The following is a 26,371-nucleotide window of genomic DNA, read 5'->3' on the forward strand; positions in this document are numbered from 1 at the left end:
GGGTACGGCATGGTTCAACGGTTCAGACTGAGAAAATGAATAACCTCTATCTTGTACTGAAAACTACAGGACTTTTCTTTCTGCCTTCAAAGGACTGAGGTGCATGTGTAGCATCTTCTGTTATGTCAGTATTTAAAATTAAATAGCACAAAATAAAAATCTAACACATGAATTGATTAAATACATTCTACCCAATTCCTTGAAAGGTTAATCTTAGTAAATACATTCAGACACAAAAGAATTTGTCCTTTATTTAATATGCATTTGTAATTATAAATAAAATATAATATACCTGTAACCATCTAGATTATAGATTAAAAAAATTGAGTGATATTTTAAACATGCTTATTGAAATAAAATCACATACTTGAACCATTATCAAAGGACTCACAGGGATAACAGTTCCTGAATCTGGATAACTTCCTTATTCATTTGTGATATATTTTTAGTCAAATAGATATTTAAATAATTTACTTAAAAATTAGGAATAATATGGCAGAGTAGAAAAAAATCACAAGGCTTTACTCAGATATCTGGGTTATAACTAGTTGACCATTTAGTTTATTATGCAATACAGGACAATATTGAGAGTAAAAGTGGTGCTATAAAAATTATTCCAGGATAACAGCATAAACCCTCTCCTGAGTAGTCTGGGATGTATTCAATCTAATTATAATCCTCATTTCCATTTAGCTTGATAATTTTGCACATTTACTTGTCTTCTTGGCCTCAATTTTTACGTCTGAAAAATGAGCAGAGTACAGCAGATAAATATCCTACGTGTTTAATATTCATTCAATGAATGATTTTTACATACATACTATATGTGTGGCATAGTTATATAAATGTTGGGATAAGACTGCAACAATAGATAATACACAAGACATCTCTCAAGGGGACTATAATTTGTGAAAGAAGGTAAGCTACATACAGAATTGGCCCCATACATGGTAAAGGGTAGAGAGTGCCACAAATGGGATAACTAGTGTGACTTCCAAGTTACTTCTTTTTCATTGACCATTCTAGAACATGGGTCATATTCTTTCTTTTATCAATAGCTGCTATCAAAATCAAGGGTGACTTCAACAACCTGATCTTAGAAGTCCATGATTTCTACTACTTTAACAACATTTACTCAATGATCCCATTTCAAACCTTGTCAGAACATGAATCTTAACCTCTAAAACCTTAAATTCCAAAATGCCTATAACCTGGTCAACAATAATCTCATAGCATTGTGTAAGAGTGACTGAAGCAAAGACAGGCTAAAATAGTGGAATTCCCTTTTCAGATTAATGTAATATCTGAACAAAAACGTAAGTAATCATCATGAGAGAGTGGATTCTAGAACCATGTGAATCAAAAAATTAACCAATTGTATCAACTATATAGTGATGATGGTGCATTTGGTTACCTGAATATCAGTGGTGCTCTTAAAAGAAATGTCAGATGGAAACTCAGGTTTGGAAATTAAAATTATGGTATCAATTATGAAAAAAGAGAGACACTACATGTTCTAGTCATTAAAGTATAAATCAATGGATAATAAAACAAGGAATTCATATATTTGATCTTATAAAACAATATTGACTGAATACTTGGTTACTTCTAATGGTAGCAGTAAGTAAAGTTTTTACTTAAGCTAGATCTTAGTAATTTTTTTTTTTTTTGGCTGCTTGGGTCTTTGTTGCTGTGCATGGGCTTTCTCTAGTTGTGGCGAGTAGTGGCTACACTTCATTGCAGTGTGTAGGCTTCTCAGTGCAATGGCTTCTCTTGTTATGGAGCACAGGCTCTAGGCACACGGGCTTCAGTAGTTATGGTGTGCACTCAGTAGTTGTGGCACTCAGGCTCAGTAGCTGTGGCGCACGGGCTTAGTTGTTCCACGGCATATGGGGTCATCCCAGACCAGGGCTGAAACCTGTGTCCCCTGCATTAGCAGGTGGATTCTTAACCACTGCGCCACCAGGGAAGTCCCCTCAGTAACTATTAATAGAAAAATACCAATTTTCCTGTCATGGCACAATTTGATTCCTCATTTATTTTTCCAAAATTACTTACTATAGTTGTTGATTTACATGGGATTGTCATTGCTGATGCTGTTTGTCTAAACTAGTAACTGAGTGGTCATAGTAGGGAAGCTGAGAGGAATATAAAGCATGGCCTCATTTAAACCAGTTGGACTGGGTTTATGCATCTATTGATACAAAGTAGAAGAGAAAGAAATATTTTTCATGAGTTAAATAATAGTATTTGAGTCTCAAGGAGAGCTGTTTCAATGTACACGTGGTGAAGTATGTCTTTGCGATGGGAAAGAGCTATTCTTTAGCTTCTGCAATGAATGAAGCAACAACAGGGCATCCTGAGAACTGGGAAGCTATGTACACATCTGTAGTCACCAACCTTGGCATGGCCAGTGCCATACCAATGGCAGGCAAAGACAGTAAGGAAGTTTTGCCAAATGCCTTCATGTAGACTTATCTATAACAAGTAGGTAGTGGAGCAAAGAAGGAAGAAGGGGAAATGTTCCACAGGAAAACTGCAAATGAGAGTATGTATAAGACAGTACTATGGGGACTCAGCTATAACTGATAGATATTTTGAAGAGAGCTAATTTCTAGAAAAAAAATAGGTGCGGCCTTTTGCCATAACGCCTCAATTTTTAAAAAGAGAAATACTGAAGACTTTATCCGGATAAAGTTTTAAATACATGGGTCATATAAAAATAGCAATGTGTTTTTAAGAGGTAATCTTCACTAACTTCCAGTTTATTAAATTAAAATCAAAAAGTGGTGGAATGCTCTCTCCATAAAGAGGAAATCTAAGCCAAACCAAAATAAGAATGTTGTCTGGACTTCAGATAGGTTTTTTATCCATCCAACCTCATGATTTCCTCAGTCACTGTGTTTTTGTGAGTCTGTGATTAGTGTGTATTTGTAAGTAATTTTACAGTTCTATCTGTGGAGTCTAGAACCCATTCATAGGCAATTTCTAAAATAAATACTTTCATTCTTGACAGCACAAGACATACTGCCTTGACTTTGAAACCTTAATAGTAACTTCATAACCCAGGTGAGAAAATAAGATACATCAAGTGAGTGGTTCCGCTCCAGTTTACCACTTTACAACCCATATCTTCCTTAACATTTCTGCAGTCATATAGTTTCAAAGCCTGCGGTAGAAATAAATATAGGTTTTATTAACATTTTAGTTTTTGATCATCAATCCTCCTCCAACAGTTTAAAATGTCCTACGCTTATGTCTCTTTAGGGGGAAATGATTATTTCTAATCATAGCATTACAAATGTGGAAACAGATATAAAGAGATAAGAATTGCTCAAGGTCATTGGCAGAGGAATGATTAAGTGACAGCCAGCAACCACAGAATATAAAACATTATACAGATATTCAAACTGTAAAGAGTATGAATAGTTGCAAAATTTAAACAGAAAGTGACTTCAAAAATCACTGTATGCTAATGAGAACACAAAGGAAGCACATCATAAAGTACATAAATATAAATAAGTAAGGGGTTTCTATGTATCCTTTGATTTTTACTACAATACTTTTCTTAAAACTGAGTTAGTTATAAAACAGCATGGTGTAAAGCAGGCTGACTCTTCTCAGACAGTGTGAGGATCTTAAACTCTATTCGTACAGATTTGGAATCAAATAAATATGACAAAAAGAAAAGCAGAAGAACCAACATATGAAAATGGTAAATTTACATTATCAAGTAAATTACGGTCTTGGTAATATGAAGAAATGTAGGTAGATGTCTGTCACTCACACACACACACACACACACACACACACACACACACACACACACAACTGCAAGTGTATATAACACATATTTGAACTGTGAGGCCTGGTAATATTAGTAATATATTTTCCATGGCTCTTTTCTATGCCAGGGCAAAAAGAAGTGAGCTTATTCTTTACCAAACCTGTGCTGTACAAGTCATACATGTTGTTTCAATTGGGTCTAAGAAAAGTCCTAGAAAATAATTCTTATTCTCCATTAAAAGAGAAGGAAACAGTCAGAAGCAGAGTATTACTGAAATCACAGAATTAGCAGGAGATGTCCCTAAAATCGAGCCCTGTATTTGTCATACTCGTTCCACCTACTCACCCCTGCAAAGAGACCTCTGAAATGTAGCTGTGTATTGTGAGGGAAGGATGGGGTTTGGGGATAACGTAGGGAGAGAAAGAGAGACAGAGAGACAGAGGGAGAGAGGGAGAGGAGAGATTGATTTTGAGATCTTATAGAGCAAACTGGAATTTCCAATAATAATGTGCCCTACGCGTACAGTCACCAGTAGCCAGAAAGAGTTAGCATGCCCCCCCCCCCCCACCAATTTGAATCACCACCAGGAAAATTATTTGGCACTGGGGCAATCATTTTAGGAAAATCTTCATCCATAGTGCAACTGTTAATAGTCCCACAGAGGGGAAAGAAAGAAAAGGTTCAGAATGAGGACTGTTTCCAGCATGTGCCAAATTCTAACCCATAATCCACTTCAAACAGAGTCGTGTTATTTCCTTTTCATTTCATTTCTCCTCCAATATTGCTTTGAATATTGGATTTCCTTGTGATAAGGCTTCCAAGTTAATGATCAAAGTGCACTTCATGAACCAAAATGATTTTAGCTCAGCTTTTCAGAGTTACTCTTCCTAAAATGTTTCCCCAGGGAGTTAAATTTTCCTGACTCACAATATTTCTATTCAAGGTCTGAAACCACGTTTGAGGGTAATAGCTAAATAAACACTGTTATATTTTGGTTGATTGAATCTGCATGAATTATTTTTCATTAAATGGCAAAATCTAATTCCAAGGGGAAAAAAATCTTGTTAATCGTTTTCATAAAGATGTGCCCCAGGGCAGCCTTTAGTTGTTCACTGACCATGGGTTTCTGAAAGCTTTTCAATTCTGCCAAATCATTGCTTGCTTATATTAATCATTGAAAATGAAAAAAGAAGTAAAAAATGACCTTTTAATGATGAGCATTTGTTAAATATATTTTTCCTTCTAGCTAAAAACTTCTTCCTAGTATGAATATTTACTTGTATTCTGCAAATGAAAAGGACACAAAAAGTAAGTAGACTCACATGGATGGAATATTTGCCAATTACCAGTTGACAATTTCAAATCATCTCTCTAGAAAAAGCTGATCATCTCGGACTCCCTGTTCAGTTTTCCTAACATTGGAGAGAAAAGGTGTTGTCTGAAAAAACGACAGTGCTCTTTTGAGATCAAATACTCTGCTCACCGCAGTTAACTTCAGACTCGCACACATACTATCAGTATTTTAAAAAATGTGTTGCTAGAGAGAAGGAATGAACCATTGTTCATGAAAACTAAGCATGATTCTTATTCATGGCTAAAGATCTAGGGCAAGGATACAAAGCAAACTGATTACTCCACTTCTGTAATCTCAAGGAAGTTCTTTTGTGCACATACACACGCTCGCATACTCACAGTAGAGAATCAGGTGAAATATTGTTTTAGTGATATTTTATGTTCAGTCTTTTCTCTTGACCAAAGCTTAGATTTTGTAGTGTTATATCATTTTTGTAAACTGCTTTTATTTTTACTACGGTCTAGAAGTTTCCTGTTGCAGAATGGATCGATCTTCCCCAGTTTACAAAATTACTGCAAAATGGACTTGATTCCTTCAACCTTTCTACTTAAAATGTCACTAAAGCTTGCATGACCGGGGCAGAATGTTCTTTTGCTCCAGTACATATTACTTGCATACCTTACTGTGTTTCCTAATTGAGAAAAATTGTCAGTGGCTAACCTGAGTCATTCTACTAATAAAAACTAAAGTCAGGGATTCGAGTGACCTTAGCTTTCTTGTAAATGTCCTTCAAATATTAAAGTGGAAAAATCTCCTGGAGTTTCAATAGTGGTGCAGTCAAGTGGTTATTTATACATTCTAGAGTCAACAACAGAGACTAAGATATAAATTACACACTTCATAAAATAAATAGCACTTTCAGATACCATGTTAGTAGTATTATCACATTCAACAAATACTTTTAATTGCAAAGACATTTTAACTAAATGTCAAAATATAAAATTTCAAAATGAACTTATCATTTGCCTTATGAGAAAATTTTTCTAATCTATTTCTTCTTCTTTTTTTTTTTTTTTGATAAGTTCAGTTGAATTTCCCTTTCATGGAATCTATTTTATTTTTGAGTGAAAATCACAGAATTTATGGACTTCATATAGGGAGCAAATATAAGGGTATTTTCCCTGTTTCTTTATTTGAATTTCGAATTCCTTAAATGAATGGAACCCATGTATCTATTTTAGAGTAACTAACTGTAGACATTGAACAAAAAGTCACTCTACCTCCCAGTGAAAAGTTAGCAGAAATTAGTGGAAGTCATCCTTGATTTAAAGGAATTCACTGTTCAGGCTTGGGTCTTACATTAACACAATGTTATTAAATCTTTTGACACAATTTTTTGAACCTCAGTTTTATCATCAGTAAAATGAGGTGCAATTTAGGGATTCAATAACAATTAATTGGTAGGCTTTATATTGATTTGCAAATGAATACCATGTGTTTGTAAGAAGCAGAACCTGCATTGTTAATTTGTGAAAAATGACCTTACTAATAGAAATAATGACAGCTGTCAATTATTGAGAAATTTCCAAATACTGAGTGTTCAGTGTTAAGCAAATTATATAGACTATTTTCCATATACATGAAACTTCATAAAATTGATAAAATTCTCATCTTTTAAAATATGTATCAGAAAAGATTAGACTCTTACACAATTAGTAAACAGAAACATTAAATACAAACTCTGTTCTGTTTACTCCAAAACACGTGTGTTTTCCTGTACATTCTAATAATAAAACAGAATCCTTCGATCTATTTAAATAATCTATTTTTGTGGGGAAAAAGTGGAATTTATGTCAGAGAAACTGTGTTCAGCTGTTAGAAATTGAACAACAATTGAAATAGCAGAAGAATAAGTCAAATATTAATGTGATTTATTACCTATAAGGAATGAACTGGAGGAAACGCGATGGGGAAATGGTACATCTCCAAATTTATCTTTTTCATACAATCCTGATTTTGAAAACCTGCTATTGTTTCACATACTCAAAAAGAAAAAAAATTAAAATCAAAAAGTTTGGGAAAAAATCCTAAAGTTGAATAAAAACAGAAACAAGTTAACCAAAGTGTATTTTAAATGAATAATATAACCTCACTGAAGAGTGGGTGGGAATAAAGAAGTAGCCCAAGTATATTCTGAACACAGTATTTGGAATATATGACCTTAGATACAAACAAACAAATGAAAATACTGAACTCAGTTAGTAGACTTCTTTTTTTCACAAAGACATAGTTTACCAATATAAATTTTAAGACTAATCAAATATACAAATGTATCATGGATAATGAGAATCAGCTTTGTCAGAGAAGGAAGCTATAATGTGGAAAAGGAAAAGGATAGAGTAAACCATGTGGTGTTGAGTTGGAACTGGATTTTAAAGTATTTGGATAGTTAGATATAGAAGTAGAAATAGATGTGTGTGTATGTGTGCGTGTGTGTGTGTGTGTGTGTGTGTGTGTGTCTGGTATATGGTTTCCTAGCTCTATCAGCTAAGAAGACTAAGAAACAAGAAAAACCCAGAAGCAATGAACAACTAGTACCCAGATCTTGGTTTCTAAATATCATTCTCCACAAAAAGGAGACTATGAAGAAATGCCTGAAACCAGAGATGTGACTAAAAAATAACAAGATAATCCTGGGATACCCTGATATGTCAGAAAACAAGGAAGTATTAAAATAACTTATGGGGACAGATCAAAGAAATAGGAGTCAGCTTGAAGGGGCTTAAATTAGTGAAATCTGGGACAATTTGAGGCTCAAAATAAATAATGACAGTAAAGGATTATAATCTATTCCATAAAATAGTTCAAGGATTCACATTGATATAAACAATAAATGAATGATAGGTAAGCAGATAGATAAAAGATAGATAAAAAAGGAAAGCTCCTCCTTATGAAAGAAAACCAACTAATAAATATAGCCAGAGTGATATAATTGGAAAATAAATCCCAATTTGTCAACCACGGTAATAATAATGGATTCAAGCACAAGCCATTATAGATCATAGATACCAAAATTTGTGGGAGAAAGTCTGAGGAATATTAAGAAGTTTACATAATTTCAAAATATCTCTCCAAAGGATATTTATTAATTAAAAAAGATAAAATAGTAACTTTACAGTACAGCAACCTGGAAAACAGCAATTTAACAAAGTATTAAAGTTAGTATCTCTGATTTTTTAAATAAATTTATTTATTGGCTGCATTGAGTCTTCATTGCTGCACATGAGCTTTCTCTAGTTGCAATGAGCGGGGGCTACTCTTTGTTGCAGTGTGCAGGCTTCTCATTGAGGTGGCTTCTCTTGTTGCAGAGCATGGGCTCTAGCCTCGTGGGCTTCAGTAGTTGTGGCACACAGGCTCAATAGTTGTGGCTCACTGGTTCTAGAGGGCAGGCTCAGTAGTTGTGGCACACGGGCTTAGCTGCTCTGCGGCATGTGGGATCTTCCCAGAGCAGGGATTGAACCCATGTCCCCTGCATTGGCAGGCAGATTCTTAACCACTGCACCACCTAGAAAGTCCCTCTCCAATATTTTAACACATTAATATTTCGTGCCTCGTTGATATGAGGCACCAAAAAAGATACATCACTTCTGTTGTATTCCTGTCACTTAAGTGCACAACCTGAATCTAGTCATAAGGAGAACCGTATCACCAGATAAAACAAAATTGGGAGACATTCTGCAAAATAACTAGCCTAAACTCCTTGAAAATGTCACTGTCCAAAATACAAAGAAGGATTCACGAACTGTGTCAGATTAAAGGAAACTAAAGACACATGACATGAATGTGATTCATAATCCTAGTTTACTTTTGTTACAAAGGATATTATTTGAATAACTGGCAAAATCTGAATGTGGACTTTGGCTTAAATAACAACACAGTATCGATATTAAATTTCCTGATTTTGATGATCATACTGTGATTATATAACAGGATGTCTGTGCTTTTAGGAAATAAACACTGAAGCGTATAAGGGTAAAAAGTCATCATATCTACAACTTTTTGCCCAGTGATTCAGGAAAGTAATTGTATACACACACAGAGACATAAATGGATACACCCAAAGAAAGCATACAAAAGATAACGCATATGTAGCAATATATTAACACTTGGGAAAACTGTATGAAGAACATGGGAATTTTTTGAGTACCATTCTTGCAAGTCTGAACTTACATTAGTATATAATAGTTTTTTGAAATTAGCAACAATGGGCTTCAAATTTCTTATCTTGAAAGTCAGTGATGATCTCAAAGAATCCTTGCAAATGTGACATTCTCAAATTCAATAAAACATTTAATCAAGATAAGTCTTCATGGTAGCATACTTCACATCAAGCATGATTCTTAAAGCTGAATTTCAAAATTAACTTTACACCAAACCAGCTGTAATCTAGCAGGATCTTTGGATTTAGGAAACTCATTTTTCATCATAATAAGATACATGCTGGGCCTGAATGTCATTAGACAAAACATGTTTATGTGCTGCCTTGTTAAGTGTTTAATATTGCTTTAAAATTGATGAAATTCACCACAACTCACTCTTTTATTTTCCCAATTCTTACAGTATTGCAAAAGCTCATGTAATGATTATCATTAGTAAAAAAATTAAAGGTAGGTGATACAATATGTATTTTTTTTAAAAAGTTTTGTCTGCCCACAGCAAGACTATTTTCACTTTCAACTTATCTTCAGAGCCTTTAGGTGTATTTGTGAACAAGGCTGTTTTTTTATACCCTGTTTGGGTGTTTTCAGATTTGCTTCATGAATTCAGGGTTTTGAAATACTTAGAAGACAAATTTCATTATTTTCTCAATATTGCTGCTCAAGGGGAGTTGCCTTTATGTGAAACTACAATTGTTGGAATTAACTGGTAATTTTAAAAGAAAAAATATCTAGGCACCTTTTATCCTTGGAGGAGGAAATTAGATAAATGAAAACATCAACTATGGAATAATTCAAGTAAGTAAATTTTAAAGGTCTTATTGACTTTATTCAGTGATTCCTGAGTCAGGCAGCACCCAATATAGCAGAAAGAAAGAAGCTTCAAGGGGCTTGTACAAAGTGAAAGACTTTTGTAGTCAGAAGGGAGCAGGACCAATGAAGTTATACTAGATAAAACAGCTGCTTGGTTATTACAAGGTCATTTTCTTTTAGGGTATGGCAGGTGTCTATCAGGCAGATGACCTAACTAGTGCTGAATTTGCAATTCCTGATTGACTGGTTTAAGATTCCATTTCTGAGACAGACAAAATTGTAATTAACTCTTAGTTTGATGACATGGGATTCAGCAAAAGCAACCCCGTTTTGGCTGTGCTGTCTTGTTTTTAACAAGCATCTTCAATTGGCCCTTTTGGGGGACAGGATAAAATTTTTCATACTGAGGCTTTGGGAAACAAAATATCTACATATATAGTTGTTTAATGCATTTATATTTTTCCAATTTAACACATCTTTACCTGTTTTATTGAAAGGGTCAATTGATAATACAAGAATAAAACTGTGGAATGTTTACCAATGACAAATGACAATGACAAAAATATAAAAATTCAGGATGTGGACTGAGAGCAAACAAGCTGAGAGGAAGTAATTTCTTTGTTCTTGAGTAAAGTAAATGCACACTACTCCCTATAAATTATCCACTCCCTTCATGTTCCATTTTGATTGGTTTCATTGCCTAAAATAAAATTGTTTTGCATGGCATATTTGTCTTAACACTCAATATTTTTGTAAAGTCCATTAGAAGCAATAGTCCATCACTATCTTAGATGATATCCAATAGATTGAAAAACAGAAAAGGACATTTCTGAAGCATTAGAGGTGCTAGTGAGGAGAACAGGGAATCATACAGTAGCAGAAACTCAGATCAAAACTGATGAGGATCCAAAGAAGTCAGTTTTGCATTGGTATGTTTTTTTTTTTCCCTTCCTATTTTATGTCCCTGTACAAATTTTAGTTTTCTCAGAACAGATAACTTTTTTAACATTAAACAACTTCTTCTACCTTACTCTCTCACTCCCTTAGCACCAATAGAAAGCTGAATTGAAATCTGGGTGAACTGAGCATGCCCAATAAATCTTAATACTTTGTATGCTGCAAGCAGGATATTATGCAGTAGCTTTTCAGTGAAATTTCATTGTTTATATCAGTTCATCTGATCTGAAAACCTGGAAGCTGGCTCTTAAAATTTTGGTCAATTTCTTGAGTCAATTAACCAGGCTTTATCAGTCAGGGTTCTCCAGTGCTTAAAAACAAGACAACAGCCTCAAAATGGAGTCACTTATGCTAAGGCCCATGTCATCAAACCAAGATTTACCTTAATTACAGTTTGGCTCACCCAGAAATGGGATATTAAACCAGTTAATTAATAATTGCCTGATCAGCACTAGTTAGGTAATCTGCCTGACAGACCATGCCATCCCCTAATAGAAAGTAACCAGTATAACTTCCTTGTTCTTGCTCCCTTCTGCCTATAAATCTTTCATTTTGTACAGCTCCACAGAGCTCCTTTCTGTCTCCTAGATTGGAGGCTGCCTGATTCAAATCAATTTTTTTCTCAAATAAATGCAAATTTTTAATATACCTCAGTTTATCTTTTAATATCACAGAAATAGAATCAATAGAATACATATATTGAGAGAGAGATACAGAGAATGAATGAAACAGAGACAGAGAATGAATGAATGTAAGATTCATTTTAAGAAATTCTCTCCTGTGATTATGGGGGCTGGCAATTACAATATTTGCAGTGCAAGATGGCAGGCTGGAAACTCAGGAAGTATTCCAATTACAGAATTCCTTGTTCCTCAAGAAACACCAGTCTTTTCTCTAAAGGCCACAACTGACTGAACGAGGCTCACCCACAGTATCATAGGTAATCTACTTAAACTGGCTCTAAATGTAAATCTCAGCTATAAAATACCTTCACAGCAACACCTAGACCAGTGTTTGATTAAGCAACTGGGCACCATAACCTTGACAAGTTGACAAATGAAATTTACCATCACATTGGTAGTTGGGCGATATTCTTAATGAAGTCCTGCCAAAGATATTTTATGAACCCACTGACAAAGCTTCTTTCCTTGACCAAATTCTAGCAAGAATTCTCTGAGACCCTTTTTGACTAAGTTCAACCTTGGCCTATAAAGATTTGGATGAAAGACTAACATAGTTTGTAACAACTCAAGGCTATATCCCTAAGACATCTTAGCCTCCCTTTAAGTGCTTGGCTGAGAAAACTCGACTGCCCCCCAGATTTGCTGCTTTTTCTAGCCATCACTGAGGATACGACCCCTGTCTCTCAGTCTCTGTGGGAGAGTAGGAACCTAACTTGATAAGCTCCAGTTAGCAAAATCACAGGAGTGTCACATGGACCAACCCTCTTTCCCACTTTCTGTAGTTTCTCACTTCCCTAACTCTGTTGAACTCCAGTTTATCCTACTCCCTATTCCCTCTTTCTCCCTTTAAAAACTCCCAGTCACCTCTGTACAAATCAAAGTTGAGTTCATTTCATCTTAGATTTTTTTTGCTATTGCAATAGCATATTACTGATTAAAAACTGCCTTTACCACTTTAGCTAGTATCTGGCTTTGTGTACCTTTGACCTCATTCTCCTTTCCAAAAAACAAAGAAATATTAAGAAAAGAACAGCAGGAACATATTAATTAATTAAATATAATAGAATTATATTATAAAATGAATTAACATTAATAGTTAATTGATTAGTCAATTAATATAATATGGAGACCACTGATGTTATGATGAAACCAGAGAAAATTAAATTTTATAGGACACTGTTAATTAAACAAGGAGGCCATTAGCCTGAGGTGGCTCTAATGCCTTGGTGGCTTTTGTAAGCAAATCAAAATCCAAATCTGTAAATGCAAAGTTATGAAATAAAAATTGACAACTAACCACAAACAGCCAACTAGACTTTCAACTATATCTAATCAACAATGTTCTTGTTACTGAACTTACGTTCAGCTGCTCACCACTCAAAAGCCAGCAATTCAAGAGGCAAGTGCCAGTAGAAAGGGAAATTGCTTTAATCACAAAAGCTAGCAATCTGGGGAGAAGGTGGACTCAAGTCCTGAGACCAACTCCAAAGATTCTGCTCAGCCATGACATTTGTTGTTGTTGTTGTTGTTTTAAGCTCTTTATTGGATTATAATTGCTTTACACTGTTGTGCCAGTTTCTGCTATACAACAAAGTGAATCAGCTGTATTTATACATATATTCCCATATCCCCTTCCTCCCACAACTGCTTCCCATCTTCCCTATCCCACCCCTCTAAGTCTTCACCAATCATCAAGTTGCTCTCCCTTTGTTATGCTGCAGCTTCCCAGTAGCTATCTGTATATATGTCAATGCTACTCTTTCACTTCATCCCAGCTTCCCCTTCGCCCCCAACCTGTGTCCTCAAGTCTTTTCACTACATCTGCATCTTTATTCTTGCCTTGGCCATGACAGTTTTTAAAGAGGAAAAAGGGGGAAAAATCTCAGGGAATCATTGAGGTAGGAGGTTGGATTCTGTATCATCCTCCATTGCATATAGAATGGCTGACTCTTTCTTCAGATGTTATCTTGCCTAAATGATCTGCCTGCAAGATTGCTAAGGGGACTCTCGGGGGTAGAGAGCTAGTCATTTTTAAACTGCTTATTTCTTCATTCTTATTTCTTTTCTTTTCCTATGAAAAGAATCAACAGGTTAGGCAAGGCATGGTGTGTATTCAGGACAGCATAAGTCAGGAGTTAGGTTAAATTGCCTAGTGATCTCACTCCTATAATTAGGTTCCTTTTAGGTTAGAGGAGCACAAAAACAGGCAAACAGGAAAGGGGCCAAAGAGTTTCTTTCAATTTCCATTTCTATGGGATTAGGGGCAAAGATCCATCTTCTGTAACTTCTTCATGCTGACATAGGGCGCTGTATTCTCAGAGTGGAAGATGTCAACAAGGGCCTGTAGCATCTGTTTGCTGACAATTCTAGTTGCCTACTTACATAAATGGGCAGAGCAAGCTACAATTATTTTGATGCCTATAATGATATAGATTATTACAAGAAATATGTTAATCTCATTCTCTTGCCAGTTTTTGGAATTGTGCTAGCCATAGATTTGGTACTGCTCAAGATGGAGAAGCTTATGTCACAGGTACAGTCTGGTCATCATACAGTTAGCTTTTTTTTCCTTTTGGTGGCAGTTATAGTATCTGTAAAACAAGTCAGGAATGTACATCAGACACTGAGTCTGTGACTCTATTGTTCTAATCATTAACCGTTTGGTTTTGCACTGGGGCCCTGCAGGGTTCTGCTCTGCTTCATTCTTTCTTTGCTTCCACACATTTTCTACATAAGTCTTTCCCCTGGCTCCTGTCTGTGGAGCACTCCCAACGACTTCCTATTTGGCACCTTCCAATTCCCATCAATTCTTATCAAATAAACTCTTAAAAATGTTACTATGTCTCAGTTTGGCTTTTAACGACAGAAAATTAAAAGTGAAAGGGTTGCTAAGTGATTCCTGAAAAGAAAAAAAGAGAGAAGGAAAAGGAATATTTTAGAAAAAATATATATATAATTCTCAACAGAAAAATGAGAAATAGCTAAGAACTTACTTCCCTGAAGTCACCATTTGTCACCCTGATCATGTGGTTGAAATAAACAATATCCTCTTGCAAATATACCAAGTCCTTCACAATTAAACAAACGATGTCTTCTTTCTCCAAAGTTTATTCTTCTGCTCACATACAGTTCTGCCTGGACTTTATTCATTTCAGTGAATAATACTATACATCCACTTTTAATTCTTATTATAGAGTATGTACCATCTTGTTTTCCATCTTCTCTATTCTAGTCTCATATGGTTTGAGATATACGAAACAATGAACATCCTCTAAAACAGTAAACTGCAATTTGTTCTCCTGATAGGTATCACTGTTTAACCTAATTCAATCAATATCATACGTACAATATAGAATTCTACCTTTCATTTACAACAGCTCCTAGACCCATAACACAGAGCACCAACTGTCTCTACCTATTATTACTTTGGATGCCAATTTAGACCAAATATCGTTTAGAGCTGTATTTATTGAAAAAAACTTTAAAAATCTTATATCTTTACCTTTACCCTGATTATATCTAGCAACATTTATTTTTAAATAGAATACATAGCATATACGTTACTGCAGATAGATATATAGACAGATAGATAGATAGGTAGATATTGATAGGTAGGTGATAGATATATATTTGTCAGTGTCAGCTACTCAGAAATTGCATGTCTATAATCAGAGGATGTATAAACTTCCATACTTTGGGGGCATACACCCAAAAACTGAAGTGAGTGAACAAAATAATACTGCTTTAAACTGAAAGATGCTAAATCAGCTTTAATTGAAGCATTTACTTTCAATCCTGAATATCACCATCTATCTTTTATCAACTGGAATAGGAATGACAGAACAATATTAGATTTTCTAATAAAGCAACTTTTTTTAATATGCTAGTTATATTTGAATAGATTTTATCCCCACCACAAGAGGATAGCAAGCTTTTTACATCTGCAATCTCAAAAGATTTTATTTCATGCTTCTAATACTTAATTCTCTCCCCCTCCCCATCCCATTAAGAAATTATTTTAGTGTATTTTAAAAATAATTAAAACATCTTAATCATCAGAGAATCCATTTGGCTGGAGTTATTCATAAACAAAAATATACAAGTAAAAGAAAGTCCACATTATTTCATTGTTATGATGATGTAAGATCTAGACAACCAGGCTCTGTTGTAAAATATTTTTGCTTTTGTTTAGTTAAATCTGGCTTTCCTTTCACTAGTAAAAAATCTATTGTTCCTAAAGAAAAGATAGGGTAAAGAATCTGACATAAGTTCTCTGTTTTTTAAATCATCAGAAAGGAAAAGGACTGCCTCAGTCAGTGCTAATGTTTTCACATGATCAAAGATTTATATAACAGAAAGATTTTACCAAAGCTTTTTCCCAACTCTGTAATTATCATCTTAAAAGTTGTTAATCACTTATTTTCAAGATAAATCAAATTCTTATGACACAAAAAGGGGTGGAAATGTAGCATAATTGCTATTAAGAGTTTCATGCAACAATAGCCATTATCAAAGCAAGTTTTATGGAAAAATTTAGATTGAGAAACTAGGATTGTAATTTGTAAACCAAACGTTGGTAATTATGTCTCTCAGCTTTTACAAGGCCCATATTTCCCTCTCTGTAACAGAAGAGGCTTAAACTATCAATCCCATAGAGTTTTCAATAATTTGAAAATTCTATGATTTTCAAACTCTTTGAAACAAAAGATTCAAGCTTGAAATATTTTAATGGTTATAAAAATTAGAAAAAATAATTAAAAATTAAAAAAAAGAGTTTATCTGAAATGATTACCTTCTCTTGTTCGTAATCTAGCTGATGACTTTAGCCACTTTATAATGCTGCCAACCAGGCTCTACAGCAATTCTAATGAGATTAAAAGCAATAATAATCATCATGTCAACAACAACCAAGAATAGCAACAGTGAACATAAAGAAAATTTCTAAACTCACAGGGGAGCTGAAAGATATATCAGGATATTAGAAACAAACAAACAAAAATATTATATGAAACAAACAAAAGTATGGGGAGGAAACAGCCAAATATCCAATAAACCAAATATACAATAACGAAAACTAAGATATGAAGAATAATGTTTCAAACTGGACACTGCTTTGTTTGTTTTATAGGTTTAGAAGCTGGACCACAAGAAAATAATGAAAATATCTAATTTGTCTTTTAGACAGTTAAAAAAAATAAAACAACGGGATTTATTTCATATTTTTGTGAGAACTCATATATGCTACCAGAGGGATCAAAAAATAGCTTTTATTTCCTGCTTTTCTACATTCTCTCATCAATCTAATATACTCTAGTAATTTTCTGATAAAAGGATCTCATATTTAAATAAACTTACAAACAACTGTCAACACAGATTCAGATGAGAAAGATTAGGTTCAGCATTCATGAACATAGTTTTAGATAAGATTTTTGGAACCCAGACATAGTTTGGGAGCAAATCAGACCCTACAATCATGTTTAGTAGGGCTCCTGGGTCTTTTCCTCAATCTTCAAATTAGAGAAGCATTACAATCAACTGGTAGAACACTTTCTAATTCATTTGATTGAGCTGAACAGATAACTGGAAGAAGCAAGACCCTTTCCTTCCCACTATATAGCATTATATTTATTTAAAGAGTTAAATTATTTTCCACGTGACTTTGAACAAATTCAATCTATTAAATCTGAGCAATGTAATAAAAAGTTCTCCATATTATCAAGTATATTTTAAAAAAGAAACTGTGATCATTTGCTGAATTTTAATTGCAAAAATATAATCCTTATATATGAACCAAGTGTGAAGAATGATGTCTAGTTTTAGCATCTTTGATGATCATTAGATGTGAACTTTTAGACTCCTGAGTGGCCAAACTTCTAAAAGTTTCTGAGAGTTAATGGACATTATCAGAAAGCTAATTTTGATAAGTTCACATTCCTAAAATATTTTAATTCAGATTATAGATAGGGGAGCTAGGTTCTCAGTTTATAAGTGAATGTCATTAAATATGTATATTACCTTCTGTTCAAGAAAGATGCATTTGGATCATCTATGTCTTCTATAGTAAACACAGTAATTCCATAAACTTAAAAAAATAATTTAGGTTCTTCTGCTTTTAGGTCATAAGTAGTGAAAAAATTATATGTGTTAAAATTGTAATTTGCTTATAAGCAGGGAGCTCTAAGAGATTTATGTTTTCTGTTGGTTCCCAAGCTAATGGTTTCCAGCCTCTTCTATGTATACAGGTATCCCCTCTCTACTACTGCCAAGCCACCTGATTTCCATTTTTCTTAATTGCATGGGCCAAATCAAGCAGTAGGTCATAAAACACAGATAGACTTGTTGCTAGCGATGGGGCCAAGGCGCAATTCTCAAACATTTTTCTCCTACCTAATGTGCAGAAATATGTCAAATTGTAAAGATTCCTATACTTGGTGCAGTAAACTAAGCCTCTCAGAAATTATACTGATGAAATGCTGATAAATAGGATGATCAACATCTTCACTGATTCCATAAATATTTGTTAAACACCTACTTTGTGATACTGGTGATAAATTCAGAGCTGAATAAAGTAGACAAACCTCAGACATCACAGAACTTATTTACTAGACACAAGAATTTTATAAAAAAGGAGAACAAAGCATTTTCTTGTTCTTGAGAAGATTAAATGATTAAAATAGGAGCTAAGAACTTGCTGATAGAAGGCATTTGGAGAGAATAACTAAGCAATAGGTAATTAAGAAATAAGACATGTAATTATAAAGAGCATGGTTACAAACAGCATCAGTACATGGAAAAACAGATCAGTATGAGTTCAAGGAGCTGGGAAAGATATTCTAGAAAAGTAGAAACTGAGAAACAGTACAATACATCTTTGTGCTGATTTTAAACAATGACAAAATCAATAGGCGTGTATTTATCAGCATAAGGAAGAATCGAAGCAAAATAATGTACAAATAATGTACAAATAATATACAAAAAATATACAAATAAGATACAAATAAAGCAAAAAATAAAAAAAAAAAAAAACAATGGGAGAGGGACCAGAACCAGAGAATTAGCTTCCTTCGAGTTAAAGGCACAGTCAGTAAATAGCAGCTAATAAATAACAATTAATGTGCTATTATTCATTTCTATAGAAGTAACTTTTGTCTTGATTTTTTCATGATGGCTCATCCTATTTTATACAATAGTATTTCTTACATTAAAGTGATGTGATAAATTTATTTTACATCTATAAATTGTTTTCCCATATTCTGGTAATGTTGTTTGGGACTGTCAACATAAAAATGGACCAACTCCCTTACCCTTCAAAATGCTCACACTGAGGTTAGGGGGAATGAGGACAGTGCATCGGTACAATGGAAGAAGCATGTAAATGTGGAAGCTAATTTTAAGTAAATGAATTATGCTTGAAAAAGTTTTCATAGAAATAAATTTTCAATTTGAAAAAAAACTGTCAGATTATAAATCTCAATTTCTGATTCAGAAAATGTGATCATCATGGAAACAGGCTAGAATTGGGCTCCAAGCACTATTTTGTGAATTATAGGAGTGGCTACAATTAGTATGCATGCCACACATTAATCTCCAGATGGTCAAGAGCCTTGGAACACATTGTCCATATGTACTACATAAATAAACCTGTTTAACTTTGTCTAATATTCTTCTTTCATTGCAACGTAAGTTGAAAATATTTAAAAGAAACAAGGGTCTTGTCTCTTTAAGATGCCATGGAATAGCCATGAGTAAATTAAGATCACTGAAGGCAGGAAAATAAGTTGCTATCATTAATAAAGGCCAGACTGACTTGAGGAAAAAATAAGAAATCCAGAAGATAAAAAATCAGAAGGAAGGTTTAACAGAAACTAACCATTGTTTCCATTTTGTACCCTAGCCAGAACCTTGATTAACAAAGGACAGATTTTCATGTCTATAGTTATTCTAAATAGCAAATGAGAAAAACACTGGAATAATACTAGTCTCTGTTAAATGAAGGAGAAATATAGAAATATGTCAAAATTGTAATTCAATAAATGGTAATGAGATTAACTACATGACTGGTGGAACAACAGATATTTATTAAAGATATGCATGTAAAACACAACATTTGTTTTACGTATTTTTTGACCACTGAATCATTTGATGAATGAATTTAGTACTCGCGATGAATATTATATTGCCAATTACAAATGAGAAAAATACTAGTAATTCTGAAATAATATGAGGTGTACAAATAATACATGCAAAGCACCATCCAGAGTATCCCTGCTCTCATAAACAGTAGCAAGTAAATTAACAAATTGATGTTATTGATTCCTACACAGATATTTTTGTAGGAATATCTTACTATGCAATATAAAGCAATGATGAATAATATAATATCTATTTATGAAACAGTTCCTCTAGGTAGATATTTTAATAGTCTGTGTCAGTTTCCTATTGCTAGTGAAAAATATAATCACAAACTCATTATCTTACGATTCTAGATGTCAGAATTCCAAAAGAGTTTTACTGGGATAAAATCAAGGTATGATTGGCAGGGCCGTGTACTTGCTGGAGGCTCCTAAGAAGAATCTGTTTCTGTTTTTTCTGGCTTTGGATGGCATCTGTATTCTTTGATTCACAGCCCCTTCCTCTATCTTCAAAATACTGCCAGCCTTTCTTTCTTTGTCATATCCTTTTCTCTTCTTTGACTTGCTCAGCTCCCTTTCATAATGAATCCTGCATAGTCCAAAATAATCTCCCCAACTCAAGGTTCTTAATTCCATTTGCAAGGTCTCTGTGCCACATTAAGAATTATATGTGCAGATTCGAGGGACTAGCATGTGGACATCTGTGAAAGAGCATTATTCTTTCTACCACGCAGTTTTTAAAAAATACATATTCTAATTACATACTCAAAACAACACAGTGAAGAAGCAGTTACTCTTCCTATTTTACACACTGACAGACCGAGGCACAAATCTAACAAAGGACAGGTTTCATCTCTCTTCTGTCTACAATTCTATCTTGCCACTTGGAAATCCTGCTTCAGTCTTTCCGATTGGGAGGTCATTCCTTTGTAAGGAATATAATGAAAGATACCACAATTCAACCTTTCCTTTGGTTTTACGGGTAATATATTAGGATGATGGAAACTAATGGCCTGTCTACCCTCTGAACAAACACAACTTAACAGATACATCTGGTGAAGCACATGGAAACAGCCACTGTTAACAAAGGGACTTCTACAAGCTGACAGTAGCTCTCTTTGCTAATAACTTCCTAGTAAGTTCTCTTGGTAGCATCTTTTTAATCCCTCCCATTTCTCTCATGTTCTACCCAGATCATTCTGCGGCAGAAGACAATCCTCAGAATGGGAAAAAATATTTGCAAATGAAGAAACTAACAAAAGATTAATCACTAAAATATACAAACAGCTCATGCAGCTCAATATCAAAAAAAAAAAAAAAAAATACAAAGAACCCAATCAAAAAATGGGCACAAGACCTAAATAGACATTTCTCCAAAGAAGATATACAAACACATAAAAAATTCTCAACATCCTAATTATTAGAGAAATGCAAATCAACACTACAGTGAGGTATCACCTCACACCAGTCAGAATGGGCATCATCACAAAATCTACAGACAGTAAATGCTGGCGAGGGTGTGGAGAAAAGGGAAACCTCTTGCACTGTAGGTGGGAATATAAATTGATACAGCCACTGTGAAGAACCTTAAAAAGCTAAAAATAGAACTATCATATGACCCAGCAATCCCACTGCTGGGCATATAACCAGAGAACACCATAATTCAAAAAGACACATGCACCCCAATGTTCATTTAAGCACTATTTACAATAGCCAGGTCACGGAAGCAACCTAAATGCCCATCGACAGACAAAGAGATAAAGAACATGTGGTACATATATACAATGGAATATTACTCAGCCATAAAAAGGAATGGAATTGGGTCATTTGTAGAGACATGGATGAACCTAGAGACTGTCATACAGAGAGGAGTAAGTCAGAAAGAGAAAAGCAAGTATTGTATATTAACGTACACATGTAGAATCTGAAAAAAATGGCATAGACGATCTTATTTACAAAGCATAAAAAGAGACACAGATGTAGAGAACAAATGTAAGGATACCAAGGGGAAGGGGGGGTGGTGGGATGAATTGGGAGATTGGGATGACAATACACACACTATTGATACTATGTATAAAATAGAGAACTAATGAGAACCTACTGTATAGCACAGGGAACTCTATTCAGTGCTCTGCGGTTACCTAAATGGGAAGGATCCAGACAAGAGGGGATATATGTACACACATAGCTGATTAACTTTGCTGTACACTAGAAACTAACACAATATTGTAAAGCAACTATACTCCAAAAAAACCAAAACAAAACAAAATATTTTAAACATACTGTTTCAGTAACTACTCTAGAGTATTGTTCAAAGAACAATTCCTGCTGAGCCCTCTGGTGGTGGCCACAGGGTCACACAACCCTTTCAAAAAAACTTGTTCAATGTTACCTAGTTTATACACCATCTGATAGCATATCTTATCTCTACTGAGCCCTTGGCTCCACCTTACTGACATTAAGTGGAACATAACCATAAGAAGACTTTGAAGGTTTGGAGTAAATCTTACAATTATTTCCCCATGACATCTCCCTGCCACAATAGTGCATGAACAAGACCCAGGTTAGACAAGGCTATTCCAATATTCCCTAAAATCAATGTTCTAATTAAACTCTAAGAGTAGTGTGAGTTGTGGGCGTGTAAGTGTGTGTAAGTTATACATAATTTATTACAAATACACATATAAAATGCAAACACGAAAAGAGGGTGAAGCGGCAGAGCTGTGGCACACAGGAGGGAGTGAGAAACATAAGGAAGGTCCGGACCGCAGCTCAGTGTTCCTGGACCGAGACGTCGATCCACAGCTGAACAGAGGGTCCGGGAGCAGGAGAGCTGGTTCAGGGTGAGAAACATTGTTGCCAGTAAGGTGACGGACTGAGAGGACAGGAGGGAAGAGGTCCGCGGCAAGGAGTGCCTGCCCCTGAGAGCTGCCCGGCCATGATGGCGGCTGGATGCTGCAGGCTCACAGGCCGGGAGGAGGAGCCGTGGGCATAGCCTCTCTCTCTCTTTCAGCAGCTCTGCAACAGGCAGTGGAGAGATGCCCTGTGGGCCACCTAAGGCGCTCATGGATAACAAGCACCCTCAGGCACTCGGGCAGGGCTAGATTAAAACCCCTTGGAATGCCTGCAGCAGGGAGGCTGCCAAGAAAAAAACAAAACAAAACAAAAAAAATCCCGAGAGAGGCCCAACTCTAAGACTTTCTGTTTACACCTGAGCCACCTGCGTCCCTCTGCAACAGGCACCTCCAAGCCCAACTGAAACAATAGTGCTCCACTGCTCACTCACTCCCAGGGGAAGGAGCCACTATTGTACCCTCTCCCTCCCCACACACCGACGCTTACAGACGAACAATAAAGGAACCTCTGCTGGTCACAGAATAATGCAAAAAAACCCAAGGCGAGGAGAAGGACACTTACAGCTGAGACGCTAAGGAAACAGAAATATTAGTATCAATCCTATTGAACTGGTCCATTCTGGGATCAGTTCTGGATATTTATTTCTCTCTTTTTTTTTTCCTCTTTATTAATTACGATCTTAGTCCTAAGGGATCTACAAGTTTTATAACATAATTTTTTTAATGATATTTTTTATTCTATTTTTATTTTTTTGCCTTTTTATATACTTCTATATCTAGCTAAGTTTTTGGTAGTATGGACAATATAACTCTCTTACTTTCCTTTCATCCCTATCTATTATACATTTCTATTCCTTACTTTTTATTTGCATATTTCTAACCACATTACGCTCTTCTGTTCCCCTTTCTTTCAGCCATCTTAAGTTTATTTTATCATACATACTTATAAGCAACACTATCGATCTCCTCAGACTCCTTGCTCTATTCTTCAGATGACGCACCACCTTGGGATTTAATATTAGGTTTTTGTCTTTATCTTAGTTCTTAGTACAGTTGTCTAATTTCATTCTGAGAATCTCCATTCTCTCTGGTGGTACTCTAGCTCTTTTCTATATTTGATCCTAGCTTACAAAATCTCCCTGGATTACTGTTTGTATGTGTAAGGTGTTATTTGTTTGTTTGTTTGCTTTTGCTTTTGTCTCTGATTTGTTCTGTTTCACTTGTCAAATTTCTGTTGGGTTTCTCTTTGAATATCTGATAGCACACTGGGGTTCTGTCAGGTCTTTCTAGAGCCTTATGTCCTAATGGATACAGTAATTGTGTGTGTTTCCTATACTTAGTATTTGTTTAATCCAATACTTGGACATTAGTTTGAGGCTTAGACAGTCTTCTATAAACACCTCTATCGCCAGGACAAGCAACCCCAAAAGTTTGGACAACCATGAGGAAACAAAGAAACACATGCAGGCAAAGGAGCAGGAAAAAAACCCACAAGACCAAATAAATGAGAAGGAAATAGGAAAAATGGCTGAAAAAGAATTCAGAGTAATGATAGTAAAAATGATACAAAATCTCGATAACAAAATAGAGAAAGTAAAAGAAACAGTTCATAAGAACTCAGAAAAACAAACAGCAATGGATAACAAAATAACTGAAATTAAAAATACTCTAGATGCTATAACCAGAAGAATGACTGAGGCAGAAGAACGAATAAGTGAGTTGGAAGATAGAATGGGGGAAATAACTGCCACAGAGCAGGAAAAAGAAAAAAGAATAGAAGACAGTCTCAGAGACCTCAGTGATAACATTAAGCATACGAACATTCGAATTATAGGCATCCCAGAAGAAGAAGAAAAAAAAGGATCTGAGAAAATATTTGAAGAGGTTCTAGTGGAAAACTTCCCCAACATGGGAAAGCAAATAATTCACCAAGTCCAAGAAGCACAGAGAGTCCCATACAGAATAAACCCAAGGAGAAATACACCAAGGCACATATTAATCAAACGAACGACAATTAAACACACACGAAAAAATATTAAAAGCAGCAAGAGAAAAGCAACACATAACATATAAGGGAAAACCCATCAGGATAACAGCTGACCTTTCTACAGAAACTCTGCAGGCCAGAAGGGAATGGCAGGATATCCTGAAAGTCCTGAAAGAGAGAAATATACAGCCAAGAATACTCTACCCAGCAAGAATCTCATTCAGATTTGAGGGAGAAATCAAAAGCTTTCCAGACAAGCAAAAGTTAAGAGAATTCACCACCACCAAACCAGCCTTACAACAAGTGCTAAAGGAACTTCTCCAAGCAGGACACACAAGAAAAGGAAAACACCTACAAATACAAACCCAAAACAATTAAGAAAATGGTAATTGGAACACACATGTCAATTATCACTTTAAATGTAAATGGATTAAATGCTCCACCCAAAAGACATAGACTGGCTGAATGGATACAAAAACAAGACCCTTCTACATGCTACCTACAAGAAACCCACTTCAGACCAAGGGATACATATAGACTGAAAGTCAAGGGATGGAAAAAGATATTCCATGCAAATGGAAGTCAAAATAAACCTGGAGTAGCAATACTCATATCAGACAAGTTAGACTTGAAAGTAAAGACGATTAAAAGAGACAAGGAAGGACACTACCTAATGATCAAGGGATCCATTCAAGAAGAACATATCACAATGGTAAATATCTATGCCCCCAATATAGGAGCACCTCAATACATAAGGCAAATGCTAACAGCTAAAAAAGGGGACATTGACAGTAACACAATAATAGTGGGAGACATGAACACCCCACCTACATCAATGGACAGATCATCCAAACAGAAAATAAATAAAGACACACAAGCTTTAAATGACACATTAGACCATCTCGACTTAATTGATATTTATAAGACATTCCATCCAAAAATGACAGAATACACTTTCTTCTCAAGTGCACATGGAACATTTTCCAGGACAGATCACATCTTGGGTCACAAATCCAACCTCAGCAAATTCAAGAAAACTGAAATCATATTAAGCATCTTCTCAGACCACAACGCCATGAGACTAGATATCAATTACTGGAAAAAAACTGCAAAAAATACAAACACATGGAGGCTAAACAATTCACTATTAAACAACCAAGAAATCACTAAAGAAATCAAAGAGGAAGTGAAAAATATCTAGAAACAAATGACAATGAAAACACAACAACCCAAAACATATGGGGCACAGCAAAAGCAGTTCTAAGAGGGAAGTTTATAGCAATACAGTCCTACCTTAAGAAACAAGAAAATTATTGAATAAACAACCTAATCTTATACCTCAAACAATTAGAAAAAGAAGAACAAAGAAACCCCAAAGGGAGCAGAAGGAAAGAAATCATAAAGATCAGATCAGAAATAAATGAAAAATAAAGGAAGGAAGCAATAGCAAAAATTAATAAAACTAAAAGCTGGTTCTTTGAGAAGATTAATAAAATTGATAAACCATTAGCTAGACTCATCAAGAAAAAAAGGGAGAAGATGCAAATCAACAGAATTAGAAATGAAAAAGAAGTAACAACAGATACCTCAGAAATACAAAACATCATGAGAGACTACTACAAGCAAGTATATGCCAATAAATTGGA

This window comes from Hippopotamus amphibius, chromosome 3 (genome assembly GCF_030028045.1).
Source record: "Hippopotamus amphibius kiboko isolate mHipAmp2 chromosome 3, mHipAmp2.hap2, whole genome shotgun sequence".
Classification (NCBI taxonomy): domain Eukaryota; kingdom Metazoa; phylum Chordata; class Mammalia; order Artiodactyla; family Hippopotamidae; genus Hippopotamus; species Hippopotamus amphibius.